Below are 18232 nucleotides of genomic sequence, written 5' to 3'. Positions count from 1 at the left end.
CAATAAGGGTTGCTACAAGTGTGGTAAGACTGATCACATGATCAAAAATGTCCTCAATGGGAAATTGAGTGGAAGAAGGAAAGGGCTAAACGAAGGAACATGAAGAAGGAACATGAAGAGGGAACATGTTCTACCAAAAAGGAACAAAAGATCAATAAAGGCTATGGTTGCTGCCTGGGGAGAAACATCATATGAGGACTCAGAAGATAAAGCTGGAGATGAACAAGCACTTATGGCCATCGGAGAATCAGATGATGAACAAGAGGTAAGTATTCTTCATCTCAAAGACAAGATTAAATTCCTGTCTAAAGAAAGGTTGTCTGAGCTACTGCTAGACTTCATTGATGAGTCTGAGATGATTAACAAATGAGAAGGAAGAGCTGTCTAGGGAATGTATGATCCTAAAAGCCAAGTGCAAAAATCTAGAGTCTAGGGCTAATGAGAGTGAAAGTGAAAATACTGAGTTGAAGAACCAGGTTCTTGAACTTGACACTAGTGTCCTAGAACTTAGGTCTGAGAACTTAAAACTGAAACTAGGAACAGGAAAGAAGAAAGCTGATCACACACATCTCACCCTAGAAGAAAACTTAGGAAAAATGAAGGACGAGCTGTACAGGAAAGATGAGCAGATAAGAGTATTGAAAGAAGATCTAGGGAAGGTAAAACATGAACTAGACAGAACTTGCAAATGGAACAAGGCTTCTGATGCACTCTCTTGGCTACAAGAACATCACAGTAGCAACAAAAGAGGACTTGGTTGTGGGACTCAAGAACCTAAGTGGGATCCTAAAAGCAAGTACCTCACTCTTCCTAAGAGCAAAATTTGCACACACAGTGGCAAGACTGGCCATTACACAAATGAATGTAATGCAAAAGAAAAGGCCAGTCAAAAGAACAAAACTTTTATTCAAGAAAAAAATAGGCTGCCTGGGTGGGTTAGAAGGAATCTGATTTATCCCTTTGCCCATATAAAGGGACCCAAACTAGTTTGGGTTCCTAATACTAACCCCTGATTCCTTTTGCAGGTCCAAGTGAAGGGAAGCAGCCAAATACGGTACATGGATAATGGCTACTCAAAACATATGTTTGGAAGCAAGAACCAGTTCCTTTCACTTGAGGACATAAAGGGAGGCAATGTCTCCTTTGGAAATGGGAATAAAGGTGAGATCATTGGGGCTGGAAAGGTAGGTAAGATAGACTCTCACTTCATTAAGAATGTCTACTTGATAGATGGATTGAAATACAGCCTGATCAGTGTGTCACAACTATATGACAGAGGTAAACTTGTAGCATTCACCTCTACTAAATGCTTTGTGATTAACCTTACCACTGACAAGATTATTTTGCAGGGAAAAAGAGTTAATAATATTTACATTGTAGATTTTTCTACTCTTTTAGAAAATGAACTAACCTGCCTAAGTGTGCTGGATAATGATCCCCTCATGTGGCACAAAAGACTTGGTCATGCCAGTCTGAATCAGCTAAACAAATTGGTTTCTAAGGACTTGGTGATAGGGTTACCCAACATCAAGTTCAAAGAAGACAAAGTTTGTGAGGCCTGTCCAAGGGGAAGCAGGTAAGATCATCTTTCAAAAGCAAGAAAATGGTAAGCACAACCAAGTCGTTGGAACTGGTCCATATGGATCTCTATGGTCCAATGAGAACCATGAGCAGATGAGGAAAGAAATATGTAATGGTACTTGTTGATTATTATTCTAGATTTACCTGGGTACTATTTCTAACATCTAAAGATGAAGCATTTGACATGTTCACTGCCTTTGTTAGAAAAACTCAGAAACAATTAGGAAATCAACTTGTATCAATTAGGTCTGATCATGGAACTGAATTTGAAAATGCTAAGTTTGCTGAATTTTGTGATGAAAATGGTATAGTTCATAACTTCTCTTTCCCTAGGATCCCTCAGCAAAATGGAGTAGTTGAAAAAAAGAATAGGACTCTTGAAGACATGGCTAGGACTATGCCTCTTTCTAGTAAACTGCCCCATAGCTTCTGGGCAGAGGCTATAAACACTGCATGTTACATTATTAATAGATGCATGACTAGACCTCTTGTAAAGAAGACTCCCTATGAGTTACTTAAAGGGAGAAAACCAAATATATCCCATCTTAGGGTATTTGGATGCAAGTGCTTTGTGCACAATAATGGAAAAGACTCCCTAGGTATGTTTGATTCCAGAAGTGATGAGGGAGTATTCTTGGGATATTCTTCACATAGCAAAACATATAAAGTGTTCAATAAAAGAACTTTGTGTGTAGAATAAAGTGTACATGTAGTATTTGATAAAACTAACATTCTTTCTGAGAGATAGGAATATGAAGATGAAACTATTGGATTGGTAAAGGATTTGACTGAAGCCTCAGCACAAGTCAAAGTAGCACCAAAAGAAGGAACATGTGATGGAATAGGTTCTTCCATCCAGGGCAACCTGACAGGGGGAACTGATCAAAGAGGAATTGAAATAAATCCCCTAAAAGAACCTGTTCATGACCCTGTTCATTAGCAACAGAACATGGGAGAAACATCTAGCAGAAATCAGTTGGTTGTAAAACCTCACAAGTATCAAAGTTCTTATCCTATTGAGAACATTATCACTGATCCAACATCTGGAGTCAAAACTAGATAACAATTAAAGAATCTGTGTGCTTTTGATGCCTTTTTATCTCTTATTGAACCTAAAAATGCTGTTGAGGCTTTGTAGGATGAAGATTGGGTAAATGCAATGTAAGATGAACTCAATCAGTTTGAGAGAAGTCAAGTTTGGCATCTAGTTCCAAGACCCAAAGACAGATCAGTTATTGGTACAAAATGGGTCTTTAGAAACAAACTTGATGAAGATGGAACAGTTACATAAAACAAGGCAAAACTGGTGGTCCAAGGTTATAGTCAAGAGGAAGGCATAGATTATGATGAGACTTTTGCTCCAGTTGTAAGACTAGAGGTAATCAGACTCCTCATAGCCTTTGCAGCACACATAGAATTCACTCTTCATCAGATGGATGTCAAAAGTGCCTTCCTGAATGGCTACCTGAAAGAAGAAGTGTTTGTAAAACAACCTCCAGGGTTTGAGAGCAAAGAATTTCCGAGCATGTGTACAAGTTAGACAAGGCTCTCTATGGACTCAAGCAGGCCCCAAAAGCATGGTATGAACGACTGTCCAAATTCCTACTGGAGCATGGTTACAAAAGAGGTAAAATTGACAGTACCTTATTCTTAAGAGAAAAAGGTAAGGATATCCTTGTGGTACAAATATATGTTGATGACATAATCTTTAGGGCCACCACTGATAAGCTAAGTAAGGACTTTGCAAAATTAATGGAGAGTGAGTTTGAAATGAGTATGATGGGTGAGATTAACTTCTTCTTAGGCTTGTAGATCAAACAAAGTCCTAATGGAACCATGATCCATCAGCAGTAGTATGCAAAAGAGCTTATCAAAAAGTTTAAAATGGAAGAATCAAAAGAAATAGACACACCCATTACAACTGCCACTAAATTAGACATTGATGAACCTGGTTCATCAGTTGATCAAAAATTGTATAGGGGTATGATTGGTTCACTCTTCTATCTTACTGCCAGCAGACCTGACATTGTTTTCAGTGTAGGGCTTTGTTCTCGTTTTCAGTCAAATCCAAAAGAGTCTCACTTGACTGCTGTCAAGAGGATACTAAGATATCTGAAAGGCACCACTGATCTGTGTCTTTGGTACCCCAAAAGGTAGTAATTTCAATCTAGTAGGATATGCTGATGCTAATTCTGCAGGTTTCCTAGTGGATAGGAAGAGCACCTCAGGTATGACACACTTCCTTGGTTCATGTCTAGTGTCATGGGCTCCTAAAAAGCAAAATTCAGTGACCTTATCTACTGCTAAAGCTGAGTATGTTGCTGCTGCCTCTTGTTGTGCTCAATTGCTATGGATCAAACAGCAGCTAGTAGACTTTGGCATTGAAGTTGGTTGCATTCCTATATTCTATGATAACACTAGTGCTATAAGTATGACAAAGAACCCTATTCATCATAAGAGGACTAAGCACATAGATGTTAGACACCATTTCTTAAGAGACAACTATGAGAAAGGTTTGATCTCCATAGAATTCTGTGCTACTGATAAGCAAATTGCTGACATCTTCACTAAAGCACTGAGTAGAGAAAACTTTGAGAGAAATAGGTTGGAACTAGGGATGATTAAGATCACCTAATAGATCCAGCTCAGAATGCACAAAAAAAAGAAATTTTTTTGGCTAGGAATTCTAACCTTGTGTAAATATCTAGATTAATTCTTACTCAGCTTCATACTTTAATTAGTATACTCCTGTGACATGTGTATATATGACTCACTGATCTCTTACAACATTTTCTCTATTATGGCATTTAAAGTATGTTCAAGAGAGTTCTATATGAAGAACCTGGTTCATCAGTATGGGTTCATATGAAAGCTTAGGTATGTTTTCTATACTCTGCACAATTAGAAAGATTAATAATTCAATCATGAGCAGAAGTCCTATACTTGTCAAATTCCTAGAAAATTCTATCCGTTGAGCATTGAACCAGTTCCGTCCATCTAGAACTCTAAACCGTGATTTTTGCCTAATATCTAGGGAAGCCAAATCTATCATTAAAATTCTGGAATTTTAGTTTGATTAGACTTCTATTTGACCCCTAAAAAGATGCCGTTACTTATTTAATGTCTAATTCGCTTTAAATACACACCACATCTCTAGTCTTCTTCATAATTCTAAAATCATAAAAAATTCCTCTTCAATTCTAACTGCCCTCTTCTTCAAAATTCCCAAATTCTCTCAAGAAACGAAGAATCATGTCTAACCCACAAGATCATCCTGGCACTCCTCCACCACCATCTCCCTCAAATTCATTCTTATCTACTCCACCCAGTATATCTCCAAAACCTAGGCTTCGAAGGCAGAAAATGCTTGCTCGAAAAACTATAGCATTTGGGGATCTGAGGAAGGTTTTAAATGAAAGGTTGAAAACTAGTCTGATTCTAGCTCTGAGTCTGAATCCTTTCAATCTGCGACTGAGGGAGATGGACATGAGTCATCTGACTCTGAAAAGACTCAAGAATCTCCTTCTGAGGTAAGTTCTTTGTGGTTGAAAACTTAGAAACTAGGTTTGTTCTGGTTGGACCAATTAAGGATGTTGAGTTGCCTGAGATGAGTAGGAGTGGAGGTAAAAGAAGTTTGAAAAAGAAAAAGAGAGAGAGGGTGCATGTGGTAAAGAGAGGGGAAAAGGGAAGGGAGCAGTTCTTGCTATTTGTGGGGTTGCACAAGATAGGTTAGATGAGAGTGGTATGAAGTCAGGGGGAAGTGGTTCTGGGGAAGAATCTGAGGGGTTGGTTAATCTAAGCAAACAAAGAGATGAACCTGTTTCATCTACTGAAGAAACTTGGCTGACCTACTAAAAAAGGTTGGGGCAAGTTATTACCCAAAGAAATGCAAAGCTACTATACCAAAAGCCCCAAATGTTCCCAAGCCATCCAAGAAAAGAAAAGCCTCATCCCCAACACCTACTGCCTCTTCAGTGCCTAGGGGTAGAGCCACAAGAAGCAGGGCAAAACAGAGTGAAGCTGATCTACAAAAGGCTTTAGAAGAAAGCAAGAAAAGGAAAAAGGATAAGGGAAAAGGAAAGGTTGGAGAATCCTCAGAGGCTGTTGAGGAAGAAGAGATGGAACTGGTCCATCAAGGGAGGGGTAAAACAATGGAGGTTCCTATACCCAAGCCTAAGAAACCCAAGACTTCCTCCAAGAAGTCCTCCTCTGTGCCTGTAGCTGCTGAACCCACACTAGCTAAGAGGACAAGATCTGCAGTGAAAGCTAAACAAACCAAAGTTTCTGATGATGATGATTGGAGTGGAGAAGAAGAAGAAGATGAATCTGAGAAGGAACATGATAAGCTTGCCATTTTTGGCAGAAGAAAAATCTTAAAAGGTAGATTGTTGAAGGAACTGGTGGAACCAGAGATGATGAGATTGGTAGAATCTTTGGCTACTCAGGGATGGAAGGACATGGTCCTTCAGATGGAAGGTAGGCTAGCTAGAAATGAGTTGATTGAATTTATGGCAAATGCTGCTGTTAAGGATGGAGTCGTCAGTAGCCAGGTGAAGGGAGTTCAAGTGCAGTTTGATGCTGTGAAACTGGGAGAGATTCTGGACATACCCTCTGAAGGGTTTGATGACTATAATAGGCAAAGGTGGCCATGCCTAAACTCCCTCCCCACTGCCCTTGAAATCACCAAAAGGTTCTGTGATTTAGAGAATGTGAATGAAGCTAGAGCTGTGCAGAAAAGTGAGATGAGGCCTCAGCACAAGGTGGTGTTTGAGTTTGTCAACAAGTGCTTATTGCCAAGACATGAGAGAAGGCACACTGCCAATTACATGGATCTGGTTCTTATGGAATGCCTGGAGAGAGGAAAGCAAATCACACTGTGTATTCAATTTTTCGATGATGCCAAAAGGGGGAAGAGATATTGTTCTTTACATATTATTCTGAAATAAGTGATATTTATAACCTAATTAACCTGGTCCTTGATAAAAAGAAAATTTTCTAAGTTTAGTGTTGATGGTTAAGCTGAGTTCTTACAGGTTTTTTGATCAGTAAAAAACATAGAGTTTATCGTCATCAAAAAGGGGGAATTTGTTGGCCCAAGAACAAGTGAAGTTTTGAAGAATGACAAATAAACTCAGTCATGGACCAGGTCCATCTTGTGAAGCACTGTCATAATCAACCTATACATGTGAGATGCACGTGAAGGAGATAAGTGCTACTGATCAAGTAGCAATATCTCCTGATCTAATTGAAAAGGTTGCATATTGGATAAGGGTATAAAGTCTCCTTATATGAAGAGAACACAATCCGGATAAAGAGAATGTTAGAGTTTGATATCTTCAAGGACTCAACTACGATAGAAGATCAGAAATTGAGTCCCAATCAAACTCTGATTTCTAACCTATTAAATGACAGCAATTGTTCTCTTTTATAGTATTGCAAAAACACAGAAGTTAAACTAAATTGAAAGCAAAAGAGCAAGGCTATTTTGCAAGCAATTTATGTGAGATTTGAGTGTGCACTCCTGAAGCCACTTGAATGAGATAGAAGAACCAGTTCCATTGTGTTTTTTTTCTTATTCTAGTTCAATTGTAGTAGGTGGTTTAAAGTTGTACCTTTCAGCTTTTATAGAAGCAATTGTATTAGGCACTTTGAGTGTTCAAGTTATAAGCTAACTTGAAGTTGTCGCAACAATAAAGGCTTTGTGCTACACGGGATTAGAGTTAATCCTTAGGTTTACAAAGAGTTTTTGTAAATGCTGTTTTGGCTCAGTGATTTTAGTGGAAGTTTGGGAAAATCCTACTGAGTAGTAGGTCGTGATTTTTTCACCTTTTGAGCCAGGTGTTTTCCACGTAAAAATCTCTATGTTCTTTATTTTATGTACTTTTTATTCCGCAAACAGTAGTAGTTAGAACACCTAAAAGAACCATGTTCTTCTAGAGCAAAAATTGGGTACCACACAAATCACCCCCTCTCTTGTGTGGTATTAACGTTTAGAACATCAATGAGGTTCTTTGCGGAAGGACGACTAAAGAATTTTGAGAGATTAACGGTGATTCAACATTCGAGGACAAATGCTCCGAAGAGGGGATGATGTTACACCCCACACATTTATCCACCCATGAAATTGAATATTGATAAGTTTGGCTTCTAGCACAGCCAATCAGCTGGCAACATGTTATGGGGACAATGGGAGATTACATATTCTATCCGATGATGCCATTTGCCCCATCAAGCATGGTGGTCGGTGGGGGGCGACCAGTTTGGCACTCAAGGCAGTGGAGTTTCTAAATCTGGTATAAAAAGTAGTGCAACTTCTTTCTCTTTCATTCTGCAATCTCACCAGCTTCAAGTTCTTCCAAAATACTCTCAACTCCTTCTAAAACCTCTTAAACGATTCAAGATCAAATCAAAGGCAAACCTAGTAGGATTTAACATAAAGAATCTTATGATCATCACTATATCATATGTATTCTTGTTATGCTGATCTTGGAAAATCCTTGGAGGTGGAAATAATCACCCTAAAAGCATAAGAATTCAGGAGGCATAGTTAGTTATGCAACGAGGTATGTAAGGCAGTTTTTCCTTCTTGGCATGGAGTAATGTAGGCGTTTCTTTCTGAATGATCCTTATTTTGTAAGATTGCATTTTCCTAAGCCTTTCTTGATAATGTTGTTCATGTTCTTGTACATTCTTTGACAGTGGCATTTCCTTTCCATTCTGAGATGTTCCGAAATGATATCTTGAGGTTGTGAAACATAATTCATTCTGAGTCTAATCTTAATATCGCTTGATATTGATCTTGTGTTGCACTTATCGATATATGTACCTATTTTATTTTACCGAGTCGTGCTATAGTCGGCTAGGAGTGGCACCTATTGTGCAACCACATATTAGTTGGGTATGACGTGACTTGATGAGAAGTAATTACTGAGCCCTTGTATGGCCAGGTATGACCGAGACCTCTATGAGGCCGGGTACATGATGATGTGTTATAAGATATTACTGAGCCCTCTTGAGACCGGGTACGGCGAGTTTCTCTTGAGATCGGGTAAAATCAAGTTCTCCTAAGGTTGGGTACGACTGAGACCTCTTGAAGACAGATACACCGAGTCCTGTTGAGGCCAGGTACAATCGAGACCTTTTGAGGACAGGTACGATGTGATGAAAACATGAGACTTTACTAATCCCTCTACGAGGCCGGGTATGATATGAGATAATATGCCCAAAAGAGTGGATGAATAATGTGTTATTACATCTAATGTATGAGCTATTTGAGTAGCTTGATTTTTTTATAAAATTTTCATATCCTTATGATTCATGGTTAAAGTAGTACGCCCTCAGTGTCTTGTCTATGATATTTAGATTAAAATTCTTTATTCATATCCCTTATGATTTGTCTTGGGTTTACCATTATTAGCTTTATATACTGAGTATATCTTTTCTACTGATGCCATTTTTTATGAGTGTTGTGTTCATGCCCATAAGTGTAGATAGACTCGAATATGTCCCTCATCACTAGGGTGCACATTCCAGCTGTTAATTAGCGCACTCCACTTCTCTGGAGTAGCTGTACAAAAGTCCATAGTTACTGAAGTATACATTTAAGTCATTTTGGGGGTATGGTGGGGCCGTGTCCTAACCAAGTTATGTATTATGGCACTCTTAGAGGTTTGCAGACTAGTGCTTGGATGTATATAAATATTTGTTATGACTTTATTGGCAACGATTGTTATATATATTCAATATTAAAGTTCCTTCCACCAGTTAGTGGTGAATATTTCTATCTTATAATGAATTTGAAGGCCGTGTTGGCCCAGATTCCACGTTGCAGGATTTAAGTGTTGAGGTTGGTTCGCACGAGCCTTCGAGAGCCGTATGCCAGTCACACCTCCTAGGGGTAGGATTTATGGCTTAATGAGTGGCTAGATAGTTATATGATGAGTATCATGTGACTGAGGACTATGCTTATATTGACGAATATTAAAGGAGTGATCTGTTTGGGATGCAAAGGGATGTGGATGCTTGATTGCTATCTTGATGTGTCATACAATCTTGATTTGTGAGTGTAATGATGAATCCTTCATTTGTTCCTTGTGGAATGGAGTAGATTCTTATATCTTGTTGGCGAGTGTAGATTCGGGAGGATTAATTGATTGCATAGTGGTTGTGACCATGGTAGGGTCATAGAGGATGTTGGCTTGGGGCCAAGTAGATCCTACGAGAAGGTTTGAGGTTGTGTGATTTATATGAAGGTTCTATGAAGAGTTTTCCTTCTATCAAGTGGAATGTTGTCACAGCTCGACCTTGGGGAGCGGGATCGGCACTCAACTGAGTTACCCCAGTCAAGAAAACCTACTTAGTTCACCTACTTAGTTCCTACTATCCATCCTTGCCCATGAAATATTTGAGAATAAATAACAGGAGGTAGTCAATCAAAAGAGTAAAGAGTACAACACTGATTTTTATTAATTAGGAAGCTTCATCGAAAGATGGCAAAATGTCACAAGTTCGTTGTTTAAAAGTGGAAACAATCGATGACTACAACTTTTTTAGTTTAATTTTCCTATTCAAAACACGATCCATATTGTGTCTACGGTGCCTCTAAATAAAACATGAGAGTAGTATGGATGTGCCTGTGACAAGGCCAAAGCTATATCTCAAAAGTAATCTACAAGAAAAGAAATACAATATATGGGCCCCGATGTGGAATAGGGCTCACCAAAATCCGCTGAGTGGAGGGTGTGATGCTATGAAGGATTATTCCCGCGACCGAGGTACCACCTGCATCCATTAAAGATATAACATCCTCAATAAAAGGAATGTTAGTATATATAGAATAGTGCTAGTATGTGAAGCTAGGTACCCTCACATGGGATGGTATGACAATATAAGAAGAGAGAAACACAGAAGTAGTAATAAGATCAATAATGTTTAAATATGAAATTAAAACAAAATTAATTTTTTAAATAACCATTAATATTATTGATTGGGAGATCATTAGTTACTGACACACTACCATGGACGTGGCATAGAGTCTGATCTTGGCCTGTCTGGCTAGGTCGTCTTACCCTAATATATGCGGGTTGACATATAAATGCAAAATCACCATGTGTGCAACATTGCATCCGATATCTGCCCGATCACCTAGGCCATCTCACCACAATATCGTGTGGGTCGACACAGTCATTACTAGCAATCAATTTATTTCAATCAAGGGAAAATAGTCTCAACATAATTCATATGGGATTTGTCCCTTAATCATCTCCTACATCGGTACGTGTAGTTTTGGTCTTAAGCCTTTATAACCCACCCTTCCTCGGCGACTTAATGATCCTCCCAAAAACATTGAACATAAAATACTTCATAAAAATCATTTTCTTTTCATTTATCCCTTGGGACATTCATCATCATTATCATTTGGCACAAATGGCGACATTTCGTATTTCATACATTCACTTACCATGGGTCGTAATAAAACATATATGATTTGTAAAATATTGGATAATCATAGATTTAAAATACATGAGGAGTGAGAGCCTTAAACACATTGAATTAGTTCTGAAAGGGGAGCATAGTAATTTGCAATTGAAACATGAATTTAAATCATAAACATTTGATACAACGATCATACTTGTAACATTAAGCATAATATGATAGGGGCAATTGGAACATGAATTGAGTACATAAGAATCTAAACCCTAAATCAATCATTGGAAGAAATTCAAAATAATAGGGATGGGAGCTTGAACAAACCATGCTTAGAACATACAAGAAATTCATGGATTCCAACTCTATAGAAGGAGTTTAGTCAACATACTATTATGAAACCTTCCTTCATATCACTATGGAATTCTACTACTCTTAGCAAATTTCAATCTACATTATAGTTCAATTGAACCATTATTAGAAGGATTCTCATGATATAGGTCTTTTGGGTATTTTATCAAACACCCAATATGCGAAATAACCCGCATAGTTCTATAATGGAAATTCACCACCCCGCAACCAACTTTCAAGCAAACAATCAATCTACAATATCCCTACAACAACCAACAACCTTCATTGGCACGTGCATGCCCCACCATTTACCTCCAACCCACAAGAATCACATCCTTCATTCTTCACATATACCTAAATTCGAGATTGATGGCTTATGACTTACGGTCACCATCTCAAAAGGTCCAACATAATAAAATCTTACTTAAACCATTATCAAACCTTGCATGAGAGCTTACGGACAAAGCCTTACCTTATTAGTTTAAAACCTTCTGAGTTCCTTCGTTGAATTTTCAAGAAATGAGAAAGAATTGAAGAGAAAATGTGTTTGAGTTCTCGTCCTCTCTATCTCTCTCTAGAGTGTATCACTCTCTCAAGAATAACCAAAATCCTCTAAAACAATTTGATTTTTCCTTCTAACATATCCCATGAAGCCTTTTAATTAAAATAGGGTCAGATTATAAAATTCTTCAAAATAACCCTTAATGTGAAATCTGCGAACATGGAATGCACCGCATAAAGGCTATGTAGTCCATGAGATGGACTGTGAAATGGTACTTCAAATCTAGGTTGGTTTTTGTCAGGTTCGCAACGGATCCTCGGTCATTATAACAATTCTACGGTTGGCATATTGGACCGTGAAGTCTCCTTCCAAAAATTTCCATGCTGATTATGCGACAAATACGTGGTCCGTCGAATGTTTATGGGATCTGCATAACCCACTGCAAAATGACCCTCAAAATTAAGTTGCTTCTGACTCGTTCCGTGATGATTCCACGGTTAGGGAAACGTTCCACAGTCTACATAGTTGCCCACAGAATTGCCATTTTCTGCAAATTCTCCTGCCTACTTCTTGATGCATGGTACAATTCAAAAATCCATACCATGACGAGCTTACGGGGCCTTACAAATGTATGTGCTACAAAGTTCAGATTGCATGAGGAAGTTGGCATGACTGCTACGAGGATGAGTATGCACTTAGTAGATGATTTGGTATGTTTTACGACTAGTATTTCTTGGGCTTATTAAGAATTCAGTAGGATAATAGTACACTATTATGTCAGTTATGAAAATATTGTAGGTTATCATACGTTATGTTCTTGTAAGGTCCCGTAAAAGTTCACCAAAGATGTAAGTTTTTATGGTGCCAAGGTAAGCTAATGTTCCACAGTATGAATTTTGGACTGTGCAATGCATTATGGAGTTGGTAGAGAAATTTTTGAAGAATGGCAATTCTGTGGCCCATTATGCGATTGTAGATCTGTTCTGTTGACTGCGAAATCATTGCAGAATGAGTCAGAAACAACTCAATTTTTTAGGGATATTTTATGGTCCATTATGCGACTGCAGATCTATTCCGCTGATCGCGGATCCAACACAAATTTGTTTTGCTAACCGTTGATCCATCACGGATCAGACTAGACCCAACCCATATTTTAAAAACAATTTTGTGATCTGTTCTGGTGACGGCATAATCCGTCATGGATTTAACATTGGGGGTTATTTTTGAAAATTTCCTAATCCAACTCTATTTTTATATAAGGCCTTAGGAGGTTATTTTAGAAGGTATATCCTGACATTATAGAGAGAGGAGAGCAACTTAAAGAGAGATGGATGAGCTTTATCAATTCTACTCTTCAATTCTTGCTCAAATCATGGGATTCAGGAGGGAAACACACAAAGTCTTCAACCAACCGGGTAAGTTTTTGCCCCTAAGTGTTCATGAGAAGTTTGTAATGGGTTCAAGTAAAGATGTTATTGTTTTTTGGATTTATGGAATGGTGATTGGAAGCCATAAGCCCTCTATTTCGAAATTTGGTGTGTGTGAAAAGTGGAGGATGTGATTTTTGTGGGTTGGATGTATATGGTTGGGCATGAATGTGCCAATGGAGGTTGTTAGGTGTTGTAGGGATATTGTAGATTGATTTATTGCTTGAAATTGGTTACGGGGTGGAGAAATTTCCATTATCAAATTTTTTATTCGATTTTGCGTAGTAGTTAGTTGACGAAATGCCTAAGAGACTTATATCATGAGAATCCTTCTAATAATGGTTCAACTGAACTATGTTAATGTTGATTGAGTCACTAAGAGTAGTTGAGTGCTGTAGTGATTCTAAGGAAAACTCAATCAGTATTTTGGCTAAACTTCCTCCATAAACTCGGATTCCATGAAATCCTTGTGAACCCCAAGTATGGTTTTCCCAAGTTATATTCCTATTGTTCCGGATTATTTCGAATGATTGATTCGTGCAAAGGCTTATGATTTTGATTCATGATCCATTTGCAAATCTCAATGCTCTTCTTGTACTTATTTCCAATGTGTTTTGAGCTCTTACATACTTATAAGTAGAAGCTATAACTTTCCCAATATTTTAAATGGGCTTTTAATGTTTTATGATGATTCTTGAAAGTAAAGGAATGATAGTGTGAAATATGAGATACAACCATCATGGCAAGAATGAAGATTCATATGTATGGCCATGAGTGGAATTGAAATGAAAGAAATTATTAAAGGCTATGATATAGATATAATTCTTTTATATGATAAATGGGAGTATCGTTAGGTCACCGAGGAAGGCAGGGTTATAAATTCCCAAGCGTGAAACTACACTTGCCGGCGTAGGAGTTGACTTTGGGGTGAATCCCAATTATATTATATTGAGATTATATCCCCGTGATCAGGATGAGTTGATAGCCAGCATGGACCATGTCGACCCACAGGGCATTATGGTGAGACGGCTTAGCCAATCGGGCGGAGATCAGACGCCATGCCGCACACATAGTGGTATTGTATTTCTATGTCCACCCTCATAAATTAGGGTAAGACGGAGTAGCCGACACAGTGGAGTTCAGACTCCATTCCATGTGCATGGTGGTGTGTCGGTACTAAGGATCTACCTAAAATGATAATGCTCACTTGAAGGTTTACTTTGTTTTATTTAGCATTTAAATATTATTGATTTACTTACTGCTTCCACGTTTCTTTCCTTTTATGTTGATATTCTATTCCACGAGAGGATTAGCTTTACATACTAGAAATATTTCATATGTAGTAATGTTCCTTTTGCCGAGGGAGCTATACCTTTAATGGATACATGTGGTTCCTTAGCATGCGGAGTTGGTCCTTGATAGCAACATACCCTTCACTTAGCGGATTTTGGTGAGTCCTACTCTACACCGGGGCCTTTCTTGTATATTACTTTTGAGGTATAGCCAGGTCCTTGTTACTGACACCTTCATACTACTCCTGTATTTTATTTAGAGGCTCCATAGATATATTGTGAATTGTGTTTTGACTGGGGAAAACATACAAGAAATGTTTTTGTAGTATTCGGATGTTTCTACTTCTAAACATGAACATGTAATCTTTTGGTAATTATCAATGAAACTCCTTTGAGTAATGAAGCTCTAGGTTGTATCCTTTATCATTTCATTACTCTCAAATCACTCATGTGCAAGTTGGGTAGTAGGCATCAAGTAGTCTTACTTGACTAGGATATCTCGGTTGAGCGCCGGTCTTGCTCCTCAAGGTTGGGGCATGACAAGCTTGGTATTAGAGCCTAAGGTGTCTTGAAACTGTGTCTAGTAGAATCCTTCTTGTTGGTGTATTGCTGACCACATCTATAATGTCACGACCCGGTCGGTCGTTTTAAGAATTAACACCCCGATCCCCTATTAACTGCTTTCCCCGTGTTTGTTTCTGCTATTGTGAGTTGACGGGAGGATTTATTTGGAATTTCGGAGATTTGGGACACTTAGTCCCTAATGAGAGCTTAAGTTTTAGAATTTGGTCCGTAGTCGGAGAAGTGTGAAGACGGCCTCGGAATGGAATTACGTTGGTTCCTCTAGCTCCGTTGGGTGATTTCGGGCTTAGGGGTGTGTTTTGGAGGTTCGTAGCTTATTTAGGCTTAAAATGCCGAAAGTCAAATTTTTGAAGTTTCCGGTTCGATAGTGAGATTTTGATCTAAGTGTCAGAATGGAATTCTGGAAGTTGAAATAGCTCTGTACTGTTGAATGTGATGTGTGTGAGAAATTTCAGGTCATTCAGACGAGGTTTGATAGACTTTTAGATCGAAAGTGTCATTTGAGAGTTTTTGGAGTTCTTAGGCTCTAATTCATGGTTAATTCTATATTTCGATGTTGTTTTAGGTGTTTTGAGGATTTGTATAAGTTTGTATAGTGGTATATGACTTGTTCGTGCTTTTGGTTGAGGTCCCGGGTGCCTCGGGATGATTTCGGATGGTTAACGAGAAGTTTGGAGTTGAGAGTTTGCAGCTGAAGCTGCTGAGTCTGTTATCATAACCGCACTTGTGGCTTGGGGACCGCAGGTGCGAGCCCGCAGAAGCGGTTGAAGTACCGCAGATGCGGTTTTAGGCGAAATGGGATTTGACCGCAGATGCGGTCAAGGAACCGCAGAAGCAGCACCGCATCTGCGGAAAGGAAGTCGCAGGTGCGATAAGTCCCCATTTAATGAAATGTCGCCGATACGACTTGGTCTTCGCAGAAGCGGGACCGCAAGTACGGTCCCAAAGCCGCAGATGCAGTTTCACTGGTCAAAAAAGGGGGCAGAAATGAGGGTTTAGTTTCAAAATATGGAAAATTAATTTGGGAGCTCGTGATTGGTGATTTTGAGAGAGATTTTTACCTGGGTGTTTTGGGTAAGTAATTCTTACTCGGTTTTGATTAATTTCCACGAATCTATGCTTAAATTCATCCTTTAAATTTGAATTTAGGGTGGAAAAATTGGAGAAAAGTTGGAAAAGTTCCTAGACCTAATTTTTGAGTTTGGATCAAAATATTGATGTTGGATTGGAGTAATTTCTATATATATGAACTCGTGAGAGTGTGAGGATTTTGAATTTGTAAATTTTACCCGATTCCGAGACGTGGGTACAAGGGGTGTTTTGGTCATTTTACCTAATTTCGCGTATTAGCTTAGAACTAATTAGTGGAATCAGTTACTCGACGTTATATTTACATTATGCAATTGATTTGAATAGATTTGGGCCATTTGGAGTCATGTATTCGTGGCAGAAGCGTGGTTTCGAGTTGATTTTGAGTCGGTTCGAGGTAAGTGGTTTGCCTAACCTTGTGTGGGGGAAACTCCCCTTAGGATTTGGTATTATTGATATTTGAAATTCCTTGTACGTGAGGTGACGAGTGCGTACTTGGGCTAATTGTTGAAAATACAGTTTTTATTAAGTAATTATAATTGTGTTTCTTTTCCTGTTTATACTACTTGCAATTTAAGCCTGTTGTTAGCTTAGGGAAGCATGTCTAATTGACTTAGTTACTTTACTTGCTCAAACTGCCTTATTTGGATTATATGCAGCATGTTAGGCTAGAAATACATGTTTTACCTTGGTATGGAATTTGAACTGAATTGTGTATTCTTCGTGTTGTTGTTGTTGTTTGTTTACTTTAGGACTACGGGAAGGTATCCCGGGAGATCCCCCTGCATGTTTACTTTGGTACTACGGATTTGTATTCCAGTAGATCCCCCTACACATTTACATTGGATCTACGGGACTGCACCCGGTAGATTCCCCCTTTACTGGATATTTATATTTGGGACTACGAATCGGATTTTCAGTATATCCCTACGCTTTATGAGTTGGACTACGGGACTGCACCCAGTAGATCCACTAGATATTTATGTTTTGGGACTACATGATGGTATCCTTGGAGATCCCCCGGTTGATATCTCTGTGTTGAGCTATATTTCTTTCCGTGATTATTTTGTCTCTGTTATAATTGTTGTTGTTCTTTTTCTCATGTGTTACTTCTTACTATTGCACTTATTTATACTGTCTTATTCTATACTGTTATATCTTGTATTTCATTTAACCTCAGCAGGGCCCTGACTTTCCTCGTTACTACTCGACCGAGGTTAGGCTTGGCACTTACTGAGTACTGCTGTGGTGTACTCATGCCCTTTCTGCGCATGTTTTTCATGTGCAGATCCAGGTACTTCGACTCAGCCCTACTACCCTTGATGCGAGGCAATTTTTCCGAGACTTCGACGTATGTTTGCCGTGTCCGCAGACCGAAGAGTCCCTTTCTGTTCTCTCTTAAAGTATTAGCCCTTCTGTATTTTTCTTTTGTTTAGACATTCTGGAGTTAGATACTTGTAGACATTCAAGAGCTTGTGATTTCATGAGATTCCGGTTTTTGGGAAATGCAGTTCCAGTTGAGAGTTGTATTGTATATGCCGAGCGGCATCTTAAATGTTTCATTTTGATATATTTCTACAGTTTTAGCTAGTTTTATTCTGTTATTTTTCTGTTTCCATAATTTGTTAGGCTTACTTAGTCGTAGAGACTAGGTGCCCTCACGATAGTTCACGGAGGGCGAACTTAGGTCGTGACAAGTTGGTATCAGAGCTCTAGGTTCATAGGAGTCATGAATCACAAGCCGGTTTATTAGAGCCTCGTGGATCGGTACGGAGACGTCTGTACTTATCTACAAGAGGCTATGTAACTGTTAGGAAAATTCCACTTCATTTGATTTCCTTATCGTGAGAGATTTTTGATATCACAATTTTCAACTTTTGTCTTATATTCTCTCACAGATGGTAAGGACACGTGCTACTAGAGATGATTAGGCACCCGCGCCCCCTACTGGAGCCGTCAGAGGTCGGGGCCAGGGTAGAGGC

This window comes from Nicotiana sylvestris, chromosome 5 (genome assembly GCF_000393655.2).
Source record: "Nicotiana sylvestris chromosome 5, ASM39365v2, whole genome shotgun sequence".
NCBI classification, from domain to species: domain Eukaryota; kingdom Viridiplantae; phylum Streptophyta; class Magnoliopsida; order Solanales; family Solanaceae; genus Nicotiana; species Nicotiana sylvestris.
This window is presented reverse-complemented; position numbering follows the sequence as displayed.